The following is a 24,478-nucleotide window of genomic DNA, read 5'->3' on the forward strand; positions in this document are numbered from 1 at the left end:
ATACAGAGGTCTGCATAGACAGGGAAGCCCAGAAGGGACTCAGACTCGGAGGGAAGTCAGGAGCCACAACAGTGTCCTTAGCTATCAGCTACTCTGGCAAGTAGTAGCTTGCTATGTAGGGCCACCCTTGGGCACACTCTTAGCCCCTGGTCCTCTCTCAGACCCTCTGAGACTGGGTCTCTTGGGAAGGTTCTGGTATCCCCAAAAACCTAAGGACTTTGCAGGATGCTGGGGACATTCCAAATTATCCTTCAGTAGCGGTGTATTCCTGGGGACAGACAGCAGCACGCTTCCATCTGCCGCTTCTCAGGAGCTATCATCTGCTCTATGCCTGCTAGTCTCTGCCTACACACACCAGTTGCCTGCCCCCCTCCCCAGGGCCACTGCTTTCTCTTCCCGAGGACAACGTCAAAACGCTTTAGAGATTAAATGGAAATGATTTTGTAGGGTGTGATCGGTTCAGATGGAAGCCGGAAGCCTCCCACCCGTCTTCCTACTGCCACAGCCCCCACACCAGAGGCACAGCCACAGCCAGTGAAGACAACACAGCAAAGCTCCAGCAGGTGCGGGGCGGGGGTCCTTCCAGGACAGCCAGTGTGTGCACACTTTGGCGGCCACCTGCCTGGTGGAGGGTGACTTCCTAGTGACTAGCCTCCCAGGTTGCATGCTTAGCCTGGGCTGAGATATGGCCTGGGGCCACAAACCTGAGCAGCCCACCTTGGTCCTCCTCAAAACTGGCTAAGCCAGTGGATCTGGTGATGGAGAAAAAGGAGACAACAAGGTTGAACACATCTGCCCAGAGTAGAACTGAATCTTCTTGGTCCTTTAGACTTCAGTGACACCCTCGGTGCCTAGCTCAACACAGAAGAAAGAAGCTGGGGTGCAGGGGGAGGCAAAGAGGAGGAGCTTCCTGGGAAACACCTCAAGACAAATTAGAAACTGAATTAGAAACCCAAGATTCTTGTTTGATTCCCAGCACTACCACCCCTCAAAATCAGGCAAAAAAAAAAAATGGACACAAGGAATACAGATTCCTCAGCTCATGACAAAGAAACACTCCAGCTGCCCAGGGCTCAGGGAAAGAGCTGACAGCCCAGCAGACTGGGAGAAGCAAGATACTGACCAGCCAGGGAGAGCAAGAACTGAAGCTAGACCCAGAAACCCAGGCTTCCCTCCCATCAGGCAGCTGCCATACAGCCTCTTGGATCTCAGGTTGGGCAGGATCATCTCCAGGTCACCTGGCCACGGATCTGAAATGTCCCCCCACATATTAAAGAGTTGCATTCTAAAGGTGTAATCCCCCAGTCCAGCAGTGTTCAGGAGCAAGGCTGTGGGGTGGCAGCAGGATCCTGAGGACTCTGACATCAGCAGTAGATGACGGGTTCATAATTTGATGATCTGCGGGGGCGGGGGTATGTGTGATAGGAATGTAAGAGGTAGAATCTACTTAAAAGGAGTATGTCCTTGAGGGGGTGTGGCCTTGAGGACATAATTAGTCCTCAGACTCTGTGTGTGTGGGTCTCCCTCTATTTACTTACCCACCTTACTTGGCCACTATCAAGCAAGCACCTTTCTCATCCACACACTCCAGTGTAGTAAGATTTCTTGTCAGGCCTTTGAGATGGCCAGCTCCTCAATAATGACATGGAGACTTATTATGGAAGCTTGGCTTTTAGCTTAGACTTGTTTCTAACTAGCTCTTATAACTTAAATTAACCCATTTTTATTAATCTACATTCTATCACATGGCTTTTACGTAACTCCTTTCCATTCTGTGTGTTTGACTTGCTGTGTCTCACTGGCATCTCTCAAGATTTAGCTCCAGTTTCTCTCTTTCCCTGGAAGTCCTGCCTATTCTCTCCTGCCTAGTTATTGGCCACTCAGCTCTCTATTAAACCAATCACAATGACCCATCTTCTCACGGTGTAAACGAGTATCCACAACACTTCAACTGTCATGCTGTTCTGCCCCACCATAGGCCTAAGCAAAGAGGGTAGCCAGCTGGACCCTCTAAACCCACTAGCCCAAATAAACCCTCCCCCCTCTGAAGCTGTGCCTCTTGGGTATTATGTCGCAGCAACGGAAAGCTGACGAACACAAGCCATGAGACAACTCTGCGCCAAACTCCCCTGTTGGCAGATTTTCCTTTAACCAAGTTGCCAGCCTGGGGTGAAATTAGGATCGACTGGGGAGCCATGATAAAAATGCAGAAGAATAAGCGTTGTTGTGGTTGACTGTGAAATGACCACTCCGGGCTCATGCGGTTCAATACTTGGCCCCCTGCTGGTGGCACTGTTTGGAGAGGTTGGGGACCTTTAGGAGGGAGCTAATCATTGGGGCAGAACCTTGAGGGCTCCTATCCCTGTTCCAAGTGGTTGTTCTGTCTCTGCTTCAGGACTTTGGGTACAACGTGACCGGACAATTTGCAGCTCCAGCTGGGCCTTCCTTCCTTCCTTTCTTAAATCAGTTCTTTAAATCTCTTTATTACATTTTATTTAGTGTTTGGTGGGTGGGTGGGGGTGTACGTATGTGGGGGAGGCATGGCTGTACTCAGCACCAGTACCACCTTGCCACTGGACAACTTTCGAGAATTGGTTCTCTCCTTCCACCGTTTGGGTCCAGGGATCAGCAGAAGCACCTTCACCCATGAGTTAGCTCAGGGGTCCTTAAGCTGCTTCTTGTCGGATACTTTGTCTCAACAGTGAAAAGCAACTATTGTTGCTTACTTACTGAGTGCTGACTTAGGAAGTCCAAGAAGGTCAAAAAGAAAGCAGAGGCAACAGCACTCAGAGCAGCGATGCTGGAGAGTAGCGATGCTGGAGAGTAGCAATGCTGGAGAGCAGCGATGCTGGAGAGTAGCGATGCTGGGACATAGGGGCAGGGAGGAAGAGGAGGAGGACACAGAAGCAGCCATGTCCCGTTCACCCTCCACTCAGAACACTAAGTCTGAAACGAGCCTTCCTGAAGAATGCCCCCTCTTGCCTCCTATTGCCTTCGCCCTGGCTTGTCTTTATTTACATAGCAAATGCTTATTACCAACCCTTTATATAAGCCTGGCACTGTCATAAGTGCCTTTTGAATATTCATTCATCCACGTGAACCTTCATACTAGTGACAAGGGCTCTTTGTTGGTCCCATTTTACAGATGAGAGAAGAGACGATCTATCACAGCTAGTGAGCTCAGAGTAAAGATTCAAACCTGCATGCTTCCTAAGGGAGGGACTTAAAACTTTTATTCCATCTAGAACAAGAGTACTCAATAAATTTGCTGAATCTACAAATGAATACAGAAGGCAGAGCTGACTGACATATGCTTCAACTGCCACCAAAGAGATCCCAGGCACCGTCCAGTGACTGGGAGCCGGCAAAGACAGTGTAATTGCTCTGAGCACAGCCATTCAGCACCAGGGAGGCCCCGACTTTCTGCTGAGACCTCAAGGACCCAGGCAGGCTTGAGCCTTCCTGAGGTCTATGGGAGCAGAAGACCGCTTTCTTGTGGCTTCCCCTGCCCTCCCCCACCTCTGTGGTTGGAGACTCCAATTAATTATGCTGTGTAATTAGATAAAGAATATTCATTTTTCATTAATGATGTTAAATTCTTGCTCTGTGGCTGAGTTCCTTATGTTTTAATTAAGCGGGACTCCTGAAAGGTATGTGCTGCTCCGCCAAGGCTCCTCTTACAGTGAACAGTCACTTGGAATTTTAAGAAGTGAAGGGTTCCTTCCCCAAGTTAATTACCTCAAAATTAACTTAATCACAGCTCATTTAAACTTATCTAAACAACAGCACGATGAATTCCAGGAAGCCGAGCTTCTGACTCTGCCTGGTAAAGTTGAAGGTTTATTTTTAAGAAATAACTTTTAAAGTTGACCCTGGTGGATAGTAGTGACCTGGTGGCCTATGGGCTAAAGCTTGCTTGGAGCTGGGATGTAGGTATGGAGAAAAGCGCTTGCTTGTTCTCGAACAAGTGACTTCAGGTCTTAGGTGCTAAAACCCTCCATATTCGGCTATTTCCAGAGCAAAGTTCCAGACCTCAGGTCTCCACTACCCACAGATATCAGTTTCCCCGTTTGTTCTGAAGAATAGCTTATGCCTTGGGGGGTAGCCAGGTACCCTTCCCTACTGGATATACTCAGAGCAGAACATCTAGACAGAGAGGGGAGCAAGGCTCTGGATGAGCCAGGCTCAAGGGACTAAGACTTCATTCCCTCTATTCCGCAGGCATGGCTATGCCCATGTAACAACTGGCATGCCATGGGCACTGGGTGCACACACAACAAAAGCAGGAATTCATGAACGCTCAGGTAGGCAGCCCTGGGAGGCCAACCTGGGATCCCTGGAGAAGCCATCTGATTCCAGCCTAATTCCCCATTCCTTATTGCTCCCTGCCATGAAGGACCATCTTCACAGAAGGTTCACAGGGACTGGTCTCAAGGAAAATCTACCTTTGAGGGTGTGTAAGGGGGCTCCAGCACCCAAAAAGGCAAGGCAGGCGGATCACCAGTCTGCATCCATCCCTGGCTACACAGTGAGAGCCAGTTTTGAAAGGAAAAGAAAAGGGTGTGTTCCTGCGGCCTCACTGTGAGAGCTAAATGAATCGTCTGTGTACAGTATCTGCCGTAATTCTCACAGTAGCCCAGTGGCACAGGACAATTAGGATCCTCGCATCCCTGGAGGGCAAACCAAATCGAGGCACAAGAAAGTCAACACCAAGCTCTAGCTGGCAGCTTGGGAGAGGAGTTGGGAGTGCAATGAGAGTCTGAGGATGGTCCGAGGGAAGCCCCGAGTCAGAAGTGAAAGAGGGAAACTGAGTCACGAGTCACTCTGTTGTAAACTAGAAAGGGCTGGAGTAACAGGTACTTCTGTCTGCCTGGCCAACAGTGTGGCGTGGACCAGGGAGGCAGAAACCAGCTCTGCGCATCAGCACCAGCCTGGCCAGCCAGTCAGTGCAGGGACAGAGCAGACCAGCAGGAAGCCGAGGCTGCCCTCCTGTTGGCGAGTCACTGGAGCTGGGAAGCTGGGAAATGATTTATCCGCCTCCTCTTTCCACACAATGGGTTCTCCTTTGCCTACTCCCTGTTGGGGTGAAAATGCTGGAAAAGCCTGGAAAGGGCGGTAAGCGTCACAAAAGACTTCCAAAAATCGGAGGCTGCCTCCCTGATCTAGAAATGAATAGCTATGGTAGCCTAGCACTCCCCTGTCCTCTCTGCCCAATCCCAGGTCACCCTGGCTCACCAAGGGGCCTTGCATTCCCGGCAAGGGTCCAGAACTTCCCATCCATTACCTGCTCCTGCCTCATCTCCCCACCCACCCAAGAGAGGTGGCACCGTAGCAGAGACAACTGTGTAATTCTAGCTGTCACTGCCCTAATTACACCCCACCGTCCTCCCGCCAGCACTGTGCACCCCGTGCTGCCTGCATAATGGGCCAAAAAAAAAAAAAAAGACACTCTCCTTTTCACAGCTGCCTTTTGAAGGGGAACAATCTCACACAATGTCGCTTAATGACGGCACTGCCTGGCTCTCCAGCAATTCCCAGCCCCCCACCCCCAGTCCTTCTCTCTCTCTCTCTCTCTCTCTCTCTCTCTCTCTCTCTCTCTCTCCTTGATAATCATCATAATTGTCATAATCACCCTGGAGTTAAGAGAGGTACCTGGGACATTTCCATCAATTATGAAGTGACCCAATGAAAGGTCAAGATGATCTGAGCGCGCAGGAGGCTGAGGGGAGGGAAGGAGGCAGGCCCACTACACATGAGCGAGCAGGGGAATGAGCATGTGCGCGCGCACAGTCCCCACTAGGGTACACACGCCACACGTGTGCACACACCAGACTCTGAAGGCTGGTAAGAAGAGCAGCAGAGAGAGACAAAGGCACAAAGAGCCAGGTCGGGTCCATGAAGAGATTCCACTCACCCCAAGCCCTGTGATGGGAGGGACTGCACTTCCCGAATAAAGGCTACACAGTGAACCTCAGGGCAGGGGTCAAGGTTACAGCTAAAAGAGGCCAGTCCCCGGTATCAGACTCCCCATTTGACCTTTCAAAGCCTCACTATATTCATCTGAAAAATGGGTTGCCCCATAAGATCTGACTACTATAATCCTGCAGTCTAAGAGGATTCTCTCTTCCAGTTACTCCCCCACCCCAGGGTAGTCATGTGATATCAAGGCAACCCTTATAGCAAACTAAAATATATATGCACATATGTGAATATAAGCAGGGATGTATATAGTCACAAATGATCTGTGTATGTAACATAAATCAGATTGGTCTTGGTTTTTAAGACAAGGTCTCTATCCCAAGATGACCTTGAACTCCTGATCTAATTGCTTCTACCTCCCAGGGTTGGGATTACAGCCACGCACCCATATCTGGTCTGTACACACCACATCTGGTCGGTTCAGTGCTGTGAATGTAACCTAGGACATGCTAGGCAGTCACTCTGCAAACGGAGCTACATCCCATGCCCTCTAGTTGATACATAGATTTAGTTCAGGTCCGGAAGCGTGTGTCCACCAACTATGTGACCCTGTGTGAATTCCTCAATATCTCACTTTTTTGACACCTATAAAATAGGAAGTATAATAGTGCCTACCTTAAAGCTTGTGAGAATTAATTCTTCAGATGGCTCAGTGGTTAAGAAAACTTGCTGCTCTTCCAGAGGACCTGAGTTCAAATCCCGGTACTCGCATCAGGTAGTTCACAGTCACTTGCAACTCTAGCTCCAGGAGGTCCACCGCCTCTAGTCTCTACAGGTAGGACACACGGACGGACGGACAAACGGACACACACATACGAACACACACTCTAAAAATGAATGAATCTTTAACCTCTTAGTTGTTGCTGCTGTGGGTTCTTGTTGTTGGTTTGGTTTTGGTTTTTTAAGACAGGGTCTCATGGAGTCCTGGCTGGTCAAAGAGGCTGACCCTGCATTCACCTACACAGACTACATACATTAGTGACCGACTCTAAGTCAGCAATAATTCATAGGTGTCCCATTAAGGAAAGAAAGAGAAGCACTTCCCCTTAGAGTTGTTTAACCAAGAGCGAGTCCAGGTTTGAGTTCTCTATTTCATGTTCCTTGTGTCTTCTGTCCTCAGTCTGCTCCACGGGTCTGAATCCGTACCTGCCGGAAGGTGGTTTTTTGAATCTTCTTGTCCCTTTGTCTGTGTGTGTCTGTCCATCTGCTGTATGAGCTGTGCCTGTCTGTAAGTGGTGTTTGTATATCTGTCTGTATGATTGTGTGATCGTGTGATTGTATGTGTGTGATTGTGTATTTGTGACTATGGGATTGTGTGATTATGTGTGCATGATTGTATGATTATGATTATGTGTGTGTGAACATGTGTGTGATTATGTGTGTGATTGTGTGTGTGTGATTGCGTGTATGATTTTGTGTATGTGTTCTGTCTGTGAGTGTGTGTCTGTCCCTACAAAGGGCTGTATTGTGGTATCTGTCTTTATTGAACAGCACAGAAAGCATCACATGGGGAAGGAATGGGATACCACACAGAAATCTTTAATAGAGTTTTACACAGGATTAAGTCTCTGGCTCCCATTGATCCCAAAAGACAGAGAAAACAAACATCATTGTTTACCAACCAATCTCCATAATGGATGCTTTCGACTTTCATGGTAGATTTTAGGTAGTTGCTTTCAACTTCTGTATTTGCTGCTTTCTGCACGCGATACACATCTGCTCCTCTAGGTCGGAGGCATAGAAGAGTACATAACTTAAAATTGCAGCTATGCATTAGCGTAGGTTGTAAAAGTTGATTGCATGAGAAATCTAAGCTAGTCCAGCAGAAGTTCCAGTCTCTTAGAATGTAAGGGATATTTTCAGAATATTACATCGCCACCCTCCCCTCCTAAGTGCCGGAATTTCAAGAGTGTGCCACCACCCCAGACACCACATTGTAGGTGAAATGCAGAAAAGTCAAGCCATAAAAAAGGAGGACTGCTATATCCAGGAAGGCTCAGAAGAGTTATTTGACACTACGCAGCTTTGCTCAATCCCGCAGACAGCACTAAACCCTGTGCGGCACTAAACACGGATCCTTGTTGAGTGGATAACATGCCCGTAGCTCTAATGCTGGCAAGCATGAAGCAAGTTTTCACGCTTACGTAGGATGGTGCACCGCTCTCATTCTCCCACTTCCTCAACGAATGCTGCCTCCATTGTTCACACACAGTGTTGAGACCAGAGATGTCTTGCCTCAAAAGTCCCCTTGAATTGGGGCAGGCAGCTTCCCCCACCCAGGCCCCTCCTGGGTGGCTCATTCCGAGGTATTTAATCAACTCTAGCCCCTCCCACAGACACCTGCCCCTCAGCCTCTAAAGCCCAAAGTCAAAACTGTTTTTGATGTAGCAGAGCCCTCTCTGCAGTAGAGAGGCTGAGCCATCTGGCGCCTGCCTGCGGCTGTCAGGAGGGAGCCCAAGCCAGGCGAGCGAGCGAGGCAAACGGTGTGAACTGGCTTTGTGATCCTTGTGCCAGGAGCTGCTGCCTCTCCTGGCACGCAGGGGCGGGAGAATGGGCTGTGTCAGACCCCAGCCACCCACAAGGGTGCCCAGAGGGTCCCAACACCACAGGATTGAAGCTAGAAGTGTCAGCCCTAGGCTGGAACACACACCAAAGCTAGAGGCTGGTGGCCAGGCCCAGGCATAGCGGGGGTAAGGCCGTGGCCAGGACACTGAATCAGATCAAGCAGGTTCTAAATGCAGCGAGGAGAGCCTGAGGTAAAATCCTCAGATCCTTCTAACTGGCTGCAGAGATGGCTTCGCCATTAAGACTGCTTAATGGCTGCTTACTGCTCTTCCAGAGGATCTGAGTCCAGTTCCCAGCACCCACATGGCTGTTCACAACTGCCTGTAACTCCAGCCCCAGGGGATCCAACACCCTCTTCTGACCTCCAGATACCTGCATACATTTACTCAACAGGCACACATATAGAAATAAAAATTTTAAAAAATGAATGAAAAAAAAAAAAAAGCCGGGCGGTGGTGGCGCACGCCTTTAATCCCAGCACTCGGGAGGCATGGGCAGGCGGATCTCTGTGAGTTCGAGACCAGCCTGGTCTACAAGAGCTAGTTCCAGGACAGGCTCCAAAACCACAGAGAAACCCTGTCTCGAAAAACCAAAAAAAAAAAAAAAAAAAAAAAAAAAGAATGAAGTTGGGGGGGGGATCTGAACCTTAGTGCTAGCCTTTCTCCATTATTAACATCAAAATAACATTTGAATTTTTTTTATAACACAAAAGTTTCAGGACTAAACCATGTACAGTGGTTCCAGAGCCAAACTTTCTGGATTTAAATCTGTTTTTTGGGGACATCACCTATGTGCTGGGCCTCAGTTTCCTCCTCTTTGAAATGGGTAGGAATGTGCCAGAGTGCTTCTTCCCACAGTGGCTAGGAATAGAGATAGTATAAGTCTAATACTTAGAATAAAGCCTGATGCAGAACAAAAACCCATTAAATGTCAATGTGTTTTCTTTTTCTTTTTTTTTTTTTTCTTTTTGGAGACAGGGTCTTACTGTGTAGCCCAGGCTAACCTCAAACCTATAGCCTAGGCTATTCTCAAACCTATAGCACTCCAGTCTCAAACTGAGAGTTGGGATTACAAGTGTACACCATCACACCCAACCCGTTGTACTTCTTCAGATTTAAATATCTGCTTTCTGGATTTGGGGTTCAGAAACATCAGGAAGAAGTCATTGAAGGTAAAGGGTTTTACCCTTCCGAGGGTCCTAAGTCTATGCTTGGAGCAGTCCAGCCTCTAAGTGGGGTGTGGGGAGCACCAATCCCAGCATGCCTCTGTAAGACCACAGACAGGACAGGACAGGACAGGACAGGACAGGACAGGACAGGACAGGACAGTAGCATCCACATAGCCCTAGCACCGTGGGTTAGTCACTAGGAAGAGGTGAGCACAGGACCCTTCTGGACATGCTTCCTAGCCAGCAGTCCCATCACTAGGAGCAGTGAAAGACACTAAAGAAAAAGGAAGGGGACTCACTGGTCCCCAGCAGGCCCAGCTTATGCTCCTTCATCTGGGACAAGGTTGAGCCAGAGAAGGGGGTTGTGGGACAAGGGGCACCATGTACAGAGGAGAAGCTTCAGGGCTGAGGCAGTGGATACTCTGGGCACAGCCTTCTGCCTTTGAGCACAAGGAAAATCAGAGTTCTATCATCGCTCCTAGGCTGGCACAGTAATTAAGACCCCGGGCAGGGAAGCTATACCCACCAACAATCACTGGGTTGCCTGCCTGTGGAAACAGCTCTTTGAAGTCTGCCACAATCGAGGCTGGAGCTAGGGACTCCCTGCTTGAGACCTTGGGCCTGCCCCACCCCCACGCTGCCCCTCTCCCACTTGCCGTGGAGGTGTCCTTCAGAAGCCTCTGAACTGGAAAAGGAAGAGGTGACATCACAGAGCCCATTGTTTGCTGTTTAATCCCCTGAGGTAACAAGGACAAGGGGAACAGAGGATGAAAAGACAGACAATGAGGGACAGACACACAGACATTGGTGGCTTCCTAGCTGCAACTTCAAGTCTCCCTTCTAAGGAGCACCCCACATTTTTAGAGTCAAGTTCTCTTTTATGAGCCAGCAGCTTTGAACAGGTTTCTGTCCCTACAGCCCAGATGGGAAGTGTGTGTTTCCTTTCTCTCTGACATTATTAATCTTAAATGCCATCATTAATTTACTAACAATGTGTGTATCCGTATCTCTAGAAACAAAAGGTAAGGAGGGGGTAGGGGAGCCTTGCTTGAGCAACACAAATGAATTCTCCTGCCCATGGGGCCCCATCTACATTCAAAGATAGCATCCAGTGGCCAGAAGCAATTAAAAAGGAGCCCTGATCTTGCCTTGAATCTCTCAAACCCCTTTCCTCTCCCTGTGCCTCTCCCAGAGTCTCTCCCTGTCAGAACCTGTCAGAGCACCACAGCAACATGGAAGGAAGGGTGGTCAGAGGCTTTCGGCTCGCTTTGTTCTCCTTTTTCCCTTTCCACCATTTACAAAGAAATTCCCATAGCTGACAGCAGCTACCAGGAATGTCCAACGTTTTGACCTCACCACATGACGAACCCCAAAAGTACTGGGCCACTCTCCTGGGATACCTGCAGTCCTGGAGGCCACAGTTTGGACATACATGTTAGACCCTTGGTCCCAGCCCTTCCCCCTTCAGCCTGTCTTTTCTTGGTCTTACAATTCTGTATCCCTAGAGTCCTGAGAAGCAAGCTGGCAAGATAATTCTTATGCCAAGGAACAGGGCATAAACAAGTCTCCCTGTCCTGTGGGAGAGGGTCAGAGAAGGGCAGGCCAAGTCCCAAAGCAGAAGTTTCAGCCCTGACCTTAACTGGTCTGATAGGACTCAGTGTCTCAGGGAAGCTAAAAGAACTGGCCTTTCCATCCAGATGGGGCAATTGCAGGACACCCAGTTCTCCTCAGCAGTACATCCCCAAACACACTTATCCACAGTGACCAGAGCATGACCTTGATGCCACTCACTTAAGTCTTTACAGTTCCAGATTCTCCTTCTCCGCAGCAAGCTGACTACAGGTCTGGTAGGTTCCTCCAGCTCGTCCTGAAGTCATTCTTATCATCTCCTCCCAGGACAGCTTTACCTTTGTGGGCTGTAGTGTCCCACCTGAATATGGCCTGTTCAAGCCATCCCAACTCTCACTTGCCATCCTGCATATGTCACACCCATGCACATGAGCACACACAGCCCTGCATGCCTGTCACACCCATGCACATGAGCACACAGTCCCACATGCCCCACACCCATGCACATGAGCACACACAGCCCCGCATGCCTGTCACACCCATATACATGAGCACACACAGCCCCGCATGCCTGTCACACCCATATACATGAGCACACACAGCCCCACATGTCCCACACCCCCATGAACCCTGGAGACTGGTCTTCTGCTTCCCCTTTCCAGAGGCTTCCACTGTCTCGTGGACACCTCCAAGTCTCTTCTACTTGGCATTCAAGGACTGTTGCCTTGGCCCCTTTTGGCTCCTCCCCAGAGGCTGGGCTAAGTGCAGAATGCCCTTCAAGGTCAGCTGATGTGTGTTGCCCCCTTTCTGGTCCCTAGTGTCAGCAAGAGTACAATTCAGTATGTATTGCAGTTGGCTCCCCAGTCAACCTGGTTAGATTCAAATACAGACTCCACAATTACTGTGACCTTGGGCAAGCAACTGCCTCTCTGAGCCTCCATTTTCTCAGTTGCTAAACAGAGTTAATAATAGTGTTGAATTTTTTAATTATCACGAGGATTAATTCAAAGAAATAATATATACAAAGTACTTAACACAGCGCTGTCTATAGTGCTAGTACTTAATACTTGGTTAACTATTATTAAATACTACCACTAGCATCTCTTTAGCCCACATAGGCTTCTGAGTTTTTGACTTCACAAAACCATGGGCTCTTCTATCTGGAACTCTATCTCAAACAGAGAAATAGTCTCAGCAAGGTTAAGAGACGTGGCCAAAGTCGCATCGCCATAAAATACTCCATGAAGACAAGATAGGCACATTGCTGTGCACAACAATGCTACTACAGTCACCACCAAGGTACTTTCTTGTCTGCACACAAATTCGCCTGCGGATAACCTGGTTTTGCTCCACTGCTCAGCTTCTTCACCCGTGGGTGTTCGGAAATGTGTGTGTGTGTGTGCGTGTGTGCAGGCGTGTGGGTAGACCCAATTTGAGAGTGGGTGGGGCTTGGTCACAGCTTTGTGCATGGGCATGCGGATGCATGCACCTGCATGGCATGGGTGAGCATCCCTCCCTGTACACTTGTGTGATGTGGGCGTGAATGAGCAGGTGCCTGCACATGTGGAGCTATGTGTAGGTGCCTGTGGGAGGGTCCCACCACCCAGCTATAACTGATCTTAACAGGACTGCATCACCCAAATCTACATACTCCCTGGCATAGTGTATAGCCTGAAGACTGGCGCACAATGGCCCAAGTTTAACACAAGCAAAGTGAAAAAATTATGGTGAAGATCCAGGCATTTCCACCTCCTCAGCAGGCCTATGAGCTGATCTCAGCACTGTAGGAGGTATGCTCTCCAGGGACCCCATCCAGCTGGGCCACTCTGAGCCCTCCCAAATCAGGCATCAATTGCAGAACAGCTGGCTGAAGTCCTCTCATGGGGGTGGGATGAGTGGGTGCCCGGGGACACACCCCCCAGCCTGAGGATGGCCGCTTAAGTGGCAGTAAAGGAAACAAAAGATGAAATGCATCAGCCATTGGCAGCTGTAAAGAGAGCAAAATCGCTCAGCAGAAAAGCAGGTACCATCCATCATCCAGCCCTTCTCCACTAGCGCTGCTGGAACAGGGGGGTTTAATGCCCCCCGCTTCGTTTGCATTCTCACAGCTACTCTCTCATGGCAGTCGAGGTTGCCAAGAAGATCTGAGTGGTTTTTTAAAGTCGTTGATAAAACCATTTTCACCAAGGAATAAGTTTTGGGGGGCAGGAAAGAAAGGGAAAAAAGAAAGTTTTCTGAAATAATCCGCTCTGTCTACAGAGCGACAGTCACAGGCTCTGCAGAGGTATTAGTCCCATAAAAGCCAAGTGAGAAATTTGGCCTGCTAGGCTCTGAGCCATAGAGATGAGCAATTCATTCATTTTTACACCAGAGTCAAGACCTGGATTTTTACAGAATCACTGGGCAAGGCTTCAGAGTCAGACTGGAGTGGGGGTATGACCAGGGCTTGTCACCTTACAGAATGTACAGTGGGCGTCAAAGTCCCTCTGAGCCAAGGACACCTCCACAAGTTCCCACTAGCTTCCAAAGTACAGCAGCAGACAGTCCAGAAAAGAGTAACTCTTCTTCCCTTGCAAAAGTTGGGCAGGAGGGAGTAAGCTTTCTCCTCTTGCACCCTTGACTGAGCCCTTCCACTGAGTCAATTTCCAGCTGAACTCTAATTTCCAGAGCTGGGCACATCCCATGGGAGGTGAGGCTAGGAGAAAAGCAGCTTGTCCAGGAGCTCACTCTGGCAAGGATCTGGCAGGATTGGAGCATGACTTGCCCCATCCCTGGGCCATGCTGCCATCTTCCTTTCCCATCTGTATTAAAACAGGCTACACTCAGCAGACACCATGCAACCCTGGAACCTGGGTCAGGAGAAAGGGGAAGAAAACAATGCCAGGCATCCTGGTTCTGTCAAAAGAGGGCAGGCCAAGAGACCAGCAGGCAAGCAAACGTGAAGAACTCTCCTGATGCCAAGTACCAGGCTGAATGTCTTGGCTCACACCTATAAACCTCGGCACTCAGGAGGCAGGAGGAGAGATGGAGAAATAGACAAAGACAGACAGACAGAGACACAGAGAGGGTGCTATCCTGGGCATTCTCTTGGTCTGAGCTCTGAACTCATTGCTCTTGTCCTCAATACAATGGGTCACTCACAAATGTATTGGCCTGACCAGCACTGGAAATTGTTCCCTGCCCCCACAATAGCTTCCCTGGCTCTAGCACTCTGTCCAGCATCCCCACATCAGTCAGGAAGGTACAGTTAGGACTCAAGTGGCAGTTGACTGGAGAGGACAGTCAGTGTGAAGTTCTGTTCCTCATTGGCTTGTTAACCAGGGCCTCTGGGCGACACAAAGGGTTTGTTGTTTGTTAGATAAGCCCTCATACTCGAAATCCCTGCAGTTGAAGAACATCTTGACCTCCTGATCCCCCTTATTCCAACTCCCAAATGCTGGGATTACAGCTATGTGCCACCACACCCAACTGAGAACCTCAGCACCTGTATACTCGGGTGTAGTAACTTCACAACTGCATTGCCCTAGGGATCATTATGAGTTTGAGGCCAGCCTGGTCTACATCTAGACTATACAGAGAGTTCCAGGTCAACCTGGACTACAGAATTAGATCCTGTCTCAAAAGTTTTAAAAACTAAGCCAGGTGGTGGTAGTACATGTCTTTGATCCCAGCACTCAGGAGGCAAAGGCAGGGAGATATATGAATTCGAGGCCAACCAGGTCTATAGAGTTAGTAGCAGGACAGCCAGGGCTACACAGAGAAACCCTGTATTGAAAAAAAAAGAAAGAAAGAAAGAAAGAAAGAAAGAAAGAAAGAAAGAAAGGAGGGAGGGAGGAAGGAAGGAAGGAAGGAAGGAAGGAAGGAAGGAAGGAAGGAAGGAAGGAAGGAAAGAAAGAAAGAAAGAAAGAAAGAAAGAAAGAAAGAAAGAAAGAAAGAAAAACTTAAAATATCTGATCCCAAAGCCCCTCTGGCTACTGAGCTACAACCCCAACTCCTACTCCTTCTAAACCCTTCTCAAATGTTGTCTGCCTATGTTGTGTCTCTTGTTGAAGGCTCTCAAGTCCTCCTCCTTCCCAAGTGCCATGTGCACATCTCTATCCTGGTGCCTCTGACCCTAGTGACTGCTATGGGTGGGGACTCTGAAGAGGAGAAGCATCAGTGCACCAGCAGCGGTCAGCTCATGAGAAAGAATAAACCTGACTTATTGATCTCTTACTGTGTGACCTGATGACGTCCATCAGACCTCACAATAACGGGCAAGAGGTAACTTCTAATCATTTCCCTTTTACAGAAACTAAGAATGTGAGAGGTTAAGTAATACACCCAAAGTCACACAGCCAACTGATCACAGGGGAGCCAGAATTCAGGTCCTACACTCTGACCCTTGGGTTCTCCTTCTACCAGCTCAGCACAAGACCACACACAGAGAACGAAGGCCTGACCTATGAACTTTATCCTTCAAGCAGTCTCAGGGTCAGATCAGTGACCTCTCTGACCTGTAAATGCCTATGTCCATTCTGGACCCCAGACTAAGCTGGGTTGTGGAAGAAAGATACTTCCCTCTTCTGTGGTCCTCACATCTGACCCCTCAACAGCTCCATTTCATCTGTCCCCAGTAGGGCTCCATTCCTGCCACTCCCCTTTCAGATGCCAGGGGTCTGAGGCTTCTCTTCCACCCAGGTGACTCCAGACCTGGAAATGGGACACCCCCCTCCACACACACACATCACTGACTGCAAACCAGAAAACAATCTGTTCAGCACCTTGGAGAGGGACCTTCATCCCAACACTTGTCTACCTGTGCATTGGGGCAAAGGCCCTCCTGCCTCCTATGGAGGACACTTGCTGAACAGAGAGCAAAGACGTCAGGAGAGCACTTCCGCCTTGAGAACTCTGCAAGTCAGATCATTATTAAAGACCATGAGAGCTGACTGAAGAATGGATAAGGAAATGTGGTACATTTACACAATGGAGTACTACACAGTAGAAAAAAATTATGACATCTTGAAATTTGCAGGCAAATGGAAGGAGCTAGAAAGCATCATATTGAGTGAGGTAACCCAGACCCAGAAAGACAATTATCATGTGTACTCACTCATAAGTGGTCTTTAGACATAAAGCAAAGAAAACCAGCCTACAAATCACAATCCCAGAGAACCGAGACAACAATGTGGACACTAAGAGAGACATACATGAATCATATCTACATGGGAAGTAGAAAAAAGACAAGATCTCCTGAGTAAATTGGGAGCATGGGGACCATGGGAGAGGGCTGAAGGGGAGGGGAGAGGCAGGGGGGGAGCAGAGAAAATGTAAAGCTGAATAAAATCAATTAAAAAAATAGAACATGAGAGCCTGATAAGGCTCAGGAGGGTAATGGAAGAAACAGAAAAGGCATGAAGGAAAATGCAATTAGACAGCTAACAACCTTGGCTCTTGGTTATCAATCGCCCATGATGCACCAGGTATTTTATGCTCGTGTCCTACCCAACCCTTTCTACTGAACCTTCTGAGAAGATACAACGGTCCTTCTGCTCGAGTTTAAAAGCCAAGCACAACTTCGGGAAGGTCACAGCCAGAACGCCAGCACTGCCTTTCAGCACCGCCCTTCAGCAACATCGCCCAAGCTCACAACAACTCACTGTGACCTCCCTCCAGGGCTGTTGGCCTCTGCTTGCCCATTTACTCAGAGGAAGATGAATGTAAGGAGGCCTTCGCGGCCTCTGTTCTCTCATCCATGCAATGGGGATGATAAGACCACAAAGTCTCATACAGTTGACCCAACATGTTCACAGTTTTTAGAGTCAGAGTCCGGGATCTACAGGGATTCGTCATTCTTTTTTTTTTTTTTTAATGTATGCATGTTCTGCATGTACACGTGCATGCAATTTCAGAGAGGGGGGAGACCACAGTATAAAAGGGAAAGACTGGTTTGCTTGGGAAGCTACAACCATAGACTAAGTGCAGCTCAAGAGGGCCAGAAGTGTGGGGTCCACACCCAGTGAATGTCAGCCAGTTCCCTGCTCTGTACCTGTAGCTAGGAATACCAGCTCACTAAGAAGCCATCACAGGCACCAGGATAGAGATGTTCACACCCTTGGGAGAGATGGGGATATTAGAGCCCTAAATGCAAGAAGAGACATACAGACCATCTCAGAGCAGACAGCATTTGAGAAGGGTCTGAAAAGAAGAACAGGAGTTCCTGAGGGGTAGAGCTTAATGATAGGGTGTTTAGCTAACATGTGCAAGGCCCCAGGTTTAATCTCCAGTACTGCCAAGGAGGATCATGGTCCCCCAGATATTGGAAAAGGCTAGGATGAGGAAAAGGCACCCCAGACAGAAACAATAGTGTGAACTAGGGCATTATATGGGCACATATATGCATGCATGGGTATGCTAGTGTGAGCAGATGTGTGTGTATGTGTGCACATGTGTGTGTATAAGCCCAAAGTGTTAGGAAATGATGCAGTGTCAGGGTTCAAGGCATGGTGACAAGGGACACTGGAAAAGAAGTTGGGTCAGACTATCTATGACCATGTGTGCTGAATTTAAGGCCAATGTGGTTTCTTATCTCTCTTGACTGGAAGGTTTTGAGGACAGTGTGATGTGTAACATATCTGGAGGGAAGGCAGTGTGGACAGTGGAAGCTATAGGAATATAGACAGAATGGTTCAGACTCTTGCTTTTCCAAACTTCAGATACTGACCATAGGATCAGAGTTCCCAATGTAAGACTGGAGGGAAAATGAAGGATGATGCAGGCATTCCACTGAGGAATGGGCAGGGGGATACAGAGGAGGAGGCAATGGGACCCAGGGATCCCTAGTGCACTACTGTGGGACAATGGTCTGTACCCGTCATTTGTATTTTAAATAAACGCTGATTGGCCAGTATCCATGCAGGTAGTATGGTAGTAGGCGGGGCGACCAGGCAGGAAGTAGAGGCAGGGCAATGAGAATTCTGGGAAGAGGGAAGTTTCAGTCTACAGTCATCACCCAGACAGAAAAGAAGCCAGACACAGGGCAAGCAAGATATGACTGCCTCGCCGAAAAAGGTACCAAGCCATGTGGCTAACACAGACAAGAATTATGAACTAATATAAGTTATAAGAGTTAATAAGAAGCTTGAGCTAATAGGCCAATCAGTTAATAATTAATATAGGCCTCTGTGTGTTTATTTGGGTCTAAATGGATGTGGGACCTGGTGGGTCAACAGTGCACTGCTTGGCCAACCCTGTGGATAGTGACTAAGGACTCTCCAAGGCCACCAGAGGCCTGGACTTGTGGGCCAGTTAAGATATGGGACCTGAGACCCTAGGCCAAGAAGAAGTTGCCTAGAGCCCAAGGGCCCAGCCACATTTCTGTAACCAGAATAGCAAATGTATTCTCTTTACCTGCCAGTTTGATGGATTGGTGGTGTCTGCCTAAATTACTATTTGAGAAGGATTATGAGAGCATAGCTGGGCCCAATGAGAAAGAGCTGTGATTTATTGGCAGCGTCTGTCATGTGTGCTGGGTCAGGATAGGTAGTACATGCATCTCCTACTTGTTCTATCTGTAGTTCATATGCAGATCCCCCACCAGGATGGCTGAGATGTGTGACCAGCTAGGAGAGACAACAGGTACACAAGGAGGGAGGAGCAGTTACCTGGCACCCCCAGTGTGTGCTCTTGACCTCTGTCTGGGGGATCTATCAGGGCATCAAGTCTGGGCATGCTGGCTCATACCTGTATTCCTAACAGAGACAGGAAGGTCACAAGTTCAAGGCCAGCCTGGGCTAGTAGACCATCATCAAAAGATACCGCCTCCATAAATAACTAGAAAGCACATAAATTTGAATACAATGCTCCATAGCTTCCACTCCAAATGGCTCTCCTAACCATTCATTGTGTTGCATAGTCTTTGGGTCTAGTTCATCAACTATAATATACAATTGTTTATTAGTAACATTTGTATAATAAAATACTTTTTGTGGTTTTTTTAAATAAATAAATAATGTGGTCCTAAAACAGCCAAGGTCTGAGTCAATGTCTGTGGCTCCTATTGTAACAGAGAGCCGTGTGGTTGCCCAGGGGCTGATCGGTCACCTAGGACCATGTTGGTGCCATACAGACCTAGGTAGCCTGCACTAATACTCTGGGCCATGCTGTCTTTCAGTTCCGAGCTGCTGCTGAGGGTCATGTTTGGGTCCATGACCCTATTACAGACAGAGTCTGTATTGATGTTCAAGGTTCCTGTTATCATCGAAGGGCATGTGGATGTCCAAAATCTGGAGCCCTGTTGGTGTTTGGGGGCCACGCTGGGGTTGTACCAATCTGAGTGGCCTGCAGTGCCACCGGGGGCAATGGTGATAGCCAGACCCGGCTGCTGCTGAGAACCTTGTCTAGGTCCATTGTCCTGCTGCAGCTGTGGCCTGTGTTGAAGTCTGAGGCTAGTGTTGCCACCAAAGGTTACATGGAAGCCTGGGCCAGACCACAACCTCTGACCTTGTTGGTGTCCAGGGGCCATACTACCACTACAGCCATTCTGATTTGAATGGCCTGTGTTTCCACCCAGAACCAGGATGCCATATAGGGCCCAAGCTGCTGACTAGGGCCATGTCTGGGTCTATGCTTCTGCTTCAGCAGGAATCTATGTTGACGTCTGTGGCCTGTGTCACCTCAGGAGCCACAGGAACCATGTGTGATGAAATCAGAGGGCCTTGTTGGGTTGGCCCTGCCTCTTGCTGGCCCTGGGATAGTTGGCCCTGCCCCTCGCTGGACATTGCAGCTACAGAGCTGGCCCCCCACACGCAGGAGAGATGGTCCCATCCCTAACCCTGATGACGAGCATAGGCTTAGAGAAACCGGTTCTGCTCCTTGCCTGAGCCCCGGTGGTCTGGACTGACCAACTCAGCTACCATCCAGGCTCACCTACAGCCAGGTCTTTGGTTGGCCCACTCTAACATCTACCCCATCTGGGACCTGCTGGAGCTTGTGAAGGAGTTAGTCCTGTGGAATGCTACCCATAGAATCACCATGACGCGGGAAGGCCACGGGATACCCGAGAGAAGTTTCAGTGAGGACCCAGTGATGACGATGTACCAGAAACCAGAGGCCTTGAACCAGAACAACGACTCACTGCAATTAACATTTGCAAGTAAAACTGACTGGACTAAAGGGTCTACTGTGTGACACTCTGCAGGTCCCAATGCCACCAGGAAAAATGAAGGTGTTGGAGAGGAGAAAAAATGGAGGAGTGAAGAGGTTTTGTTTTCCTTTGGGAGGGGCTTGTTTTGCTTTGGTTTGGCTTTTCAAATTTTCTTTTGTAGGGGTGCTGTAGGGTTGAGGGGAGGATAAGGAGGGACTGGGAGATGAGTAAAACTGGGGTACATAGAATGAAATTCCCAAAGATTCAATTTTAAAAATCATGTTAAAATAAAGTAGGAAGAAAGCAAAAAGACATCCGATGCCAGCTTTAAGTCTCCACAGGCATGAGTATTCATGTGCATAAGTACATACATGTGTGCCCACACACACACATATACATGCAAAAAAAAAAAAAAAAAAAGGCCAGAAAAACTGTGAAAGGGAGGCTGGGAGGGAATCGGCACTTGCTCTTGCAGAGATCCTAGGTCTGATTCCCAGTACCCACTTGGTGGCTTGAAACCAACTGTAATTTCAGTTCCGGGAGCTCCAACTCCCACTGCTGGTCTCTGCTGGCACAAGTGCACACTTGGTGCACATACATACACAAGCACACAAACACAAAGTAAGCTCTTAAAGACACTGAGAAAGAGTATCATTGAGGTTGAACATTCTTCACTTGGGACCTGTGAGGAACTGCAGGCCTACAAACTCCTCTGTACTGTGCACAGGTTGTTGAAGCAGGGGTATTTTTTCTCAAAGCAAGTCTTCAGCTTTTTTGCAATCTCCCAAAGAGACCTATACCCCCAGAAAGGTTTTAATCATCATTCAGGATGAGGGAGAGTAATGAGGTATAATTGAATCCTGCTGGATGAAGAAGCATCTCCATATCTCAGTAGGAGGTGCATGTCTGGAGGTAACAGCTGACTGTTCCACACTGCAATCTGCTTAGCCCTTAAAAACGTCCTCCCCTGGAGCACAGTGGCACACACCTGTAATCCCGGCACTCAGGAGGCCGAGGCCATCACATCATGTGTTCCAGTGTGGACTGTATAATGAGACCCTGTCTCAGAAAGTTGTCTTCCAATCTGGAGTGCAAACTTTACTTTTGAATATTAGAGCTCTTGGAAATCCAATAGGCATTTTTTTTTCTTCTAAGAATGTTCTTAGGGACAAAAAAGATAGCTCAATCGGTAAATTATTCATAAGTACAAGGATGTGAATTCAGTTCCCAGAATTTACATTTGAAAAGCCAGATGTGGAGCAAGGATAAAAGCACTTGCCTTGCAAGCATGAGGACCTGAGTTCAAATCCCCAATCCCTACAGAGAAAGTCAGACTTGGAGCAGGGTGAATATGAATATGCTGTTCACATGTATGAAACTGTTGGAGAATAAATAAAAGATGGTTTGCTAAAAAAAAAAATAATAACAGGAAGCCAGGCATGCCTGGAAGCCCAGCCGTAGAAGGGAAAGATAAGTGGCTTCTGAGGACTTGCTGGTCAGACGTGAACTCCCAGCTAGTTTAGTGAGAAAGTCTGTCTCAAGTCAAGAAGGTGAGCAGTGGCAGAGAAATACAGCCCTGACCTAGCCCTGGTCACCACACACACACACATAGGTACATACCCTCCATACACACACATACATTCAACATATACACACACATGCTCACCAAAAAAAAAAAAAAGCCAGATATGGTGGCATGCACTTGAAATATTAGCATTAGAGAGGGAGAGTCAGGTAGACAGACTATCTGAAGCAGTGAGCTTTAGGTCCTAGTGAGAGACCTTGCCTCAAAAAAAAGAAGAAAATGATGGATGATATCTGAGGACCAACACTAAAGGCTATCCGTGGTACACACACACACGCATGCATGCACGCACGCAAGCACACACACACAATACTCTTGCTCTTTATAACTATCAGGAATTTCCCATGCCCCCCACAAAAGGTCAGCGGTGGCTCAGAATTTAGAAAAACAATACTAATGTGGCCAAAGAGTCAGGGAGGCCAGTGCAACTAGAGACACCAATAAGACTCACCCTCCTCTGCTTAGGAAGTATCAGTATATAAAGGGCACTGTGGCAGGTCGGGTGGGTGAAAGCTTCTGTTAGGCCTGGGAAACTGTATCTGATGGAATCGGAGTGTGCAGGTCAGGGTTAGGAACCAGGAGGTAGGGACTGAGTTGTCATCTCTTGCCCACAGCTGGGTTTGCTATCTGTGAGTCAGTAAAATGCCGTGGGCAAGAGAACAGTCTGGAGACTTGACTTGCTTAGTGTAAGCCCTCATGCAAAATGACTAACCAATGGCGAAAGAGATGCTCTGCAGGTAAAGGTGCTTGCTGCCAAGCCAGATGACCTGAGTTCAAGCCCTGGACCCTCATGGTAAAGGTGACAGTTAACTCCTGGTTGTCCTCTGACCCCCACACATAAACCACCATACACACACAAAATATACAAATGTGCATTTTATATAATTTATATAATAAACAATGTATTGAATATGTTATTTACATATATAAATAAATATAACTTTGTTTTCTCTGTGCCTCAGTTTCCTTATCTGTAAAAAGAGGGTTAACAGTAGCTCCTGATTCCCAGACTAACTAAATGAATACACATGAAACACTTACAAGAGAACTACATGACAAGTCAAAGAAACTAAACCAAAATGGATGGTGTGAACATAGGACAAAGGAACGGAGAGCTTTGGAAACACAAAGTTGTGGGCTCAGTTGGTAGAATGCTTAGGTAGTATTCATGAATCCCTTGGTTCAATACCCACTACCACTTAACCTAGCCATAGCAGCATACACCCTCCTATAGGACTCCGGGTCCTTCTCCCACACCAAGCTTCTGAACTCAGGTCCCTGCTGCCCTCTCCTTTCAAGGCTCAAGGTCACTGATCCTCCTAAGTGACTCTGGAGAAAGCCTCGAAGACTCCTGGGAGAAGCCCATCCTTTGGCCTTTGCAGTTGATTATGAAGAACAAGATATTAGATCCATGTCTTAGCAGCTCCTCCAAGTCTGGGACAGTTGGGTTTCTCCATCCCTCCTAGGTTTGGTGGCAAGAAGGAAAAGGCTAAGTCAACAAGGAAGGAAGGTCTGAGACCCCAGATTCCAGACTTTCTATTGACTGTTTACACACTCTGCTTCTACAGGCCTGTGACTAGCCTGGGTACTGAGTCCAAATGTCTTTGGAAGAACAGAGCAGACCCCCCAATGGCTCAGTGGTTAAGAACACTTGCTGGGCCAGGCAGTGGTGGCAGATGCCTTTAATCCCAACACTTGGGAGGCAGAGGCAGGTGGATCTCAGTGAGTTCGAGGCCAGCCTGGTCTACAGAGTTACAGGACAGCCAGGATTGTTATAGTGGAAGGACCTTTGCTACTCTTCCAGAGGACCCAGGTTTGATTCCCAGTACCCACACAGTAGCTTACAACCATCTGTAATCCCAGTCCCAGGGGATCAAACACTCTCCTATAGCCTCCTTGGACACCAGGCATGCACAAGGTACAGACATACAGGAAAGCAAAAGATTCATGCAGATAAAATACACTTTTAATTTAACAAAGGAAGGAAGGGATGAAGGGAGGGAGAGAGGTAGGGAAGGAGGGAGGAAAGAAGGAAAGGAAGTAGGGAGGGAGAGAGGGAAGGAAGGACGAACAGTGTCTCAGCAGCCTCTGCTGCTCCTGTCAAATGGAAAGAGCTCTGCATCTCACATAAGGAGCAATGACTCCAATCTATGGGTCACCTCAGCTCAGGCAGAGCCATGATAGCTTCTACGCACAGGTCAGATGACATCGGATTCTGTTCCAGCTGAAAGACGACACATCTGAAAACGTTTGTGTCAGCTGCCATTGCACTTCAAGGTGGCGGCGTAAAGACATTATCAGAGTGGCAATCTTCATCTTTCAGCTAGTCACCAGATGTGCCAAAATAAGTCCATTTCTCCTAAATTTATCAACGTGTTGGCAGACAGAAAAATGCCAAGCTGTCAAATGAAACAGAGACTTCGCTTCGGTTTTGAAGATAAATGCCTTCCTAAGAAGCTCCAGCACCAAACAGAACTGCGCTGGG

Source organism: Chionomys nivalis, chromosome 11, assembly GCF_950005125.1.
Source record: "Chionomys nivalis chromosome 11, mChiNiv1.1, whole genome shotgun sequence".
NCBI lineage: Eukaryota > Metazoa > Chordata > Mammalia > Rodentia > Cricetidae > Chionomys > Chionomys nivalis.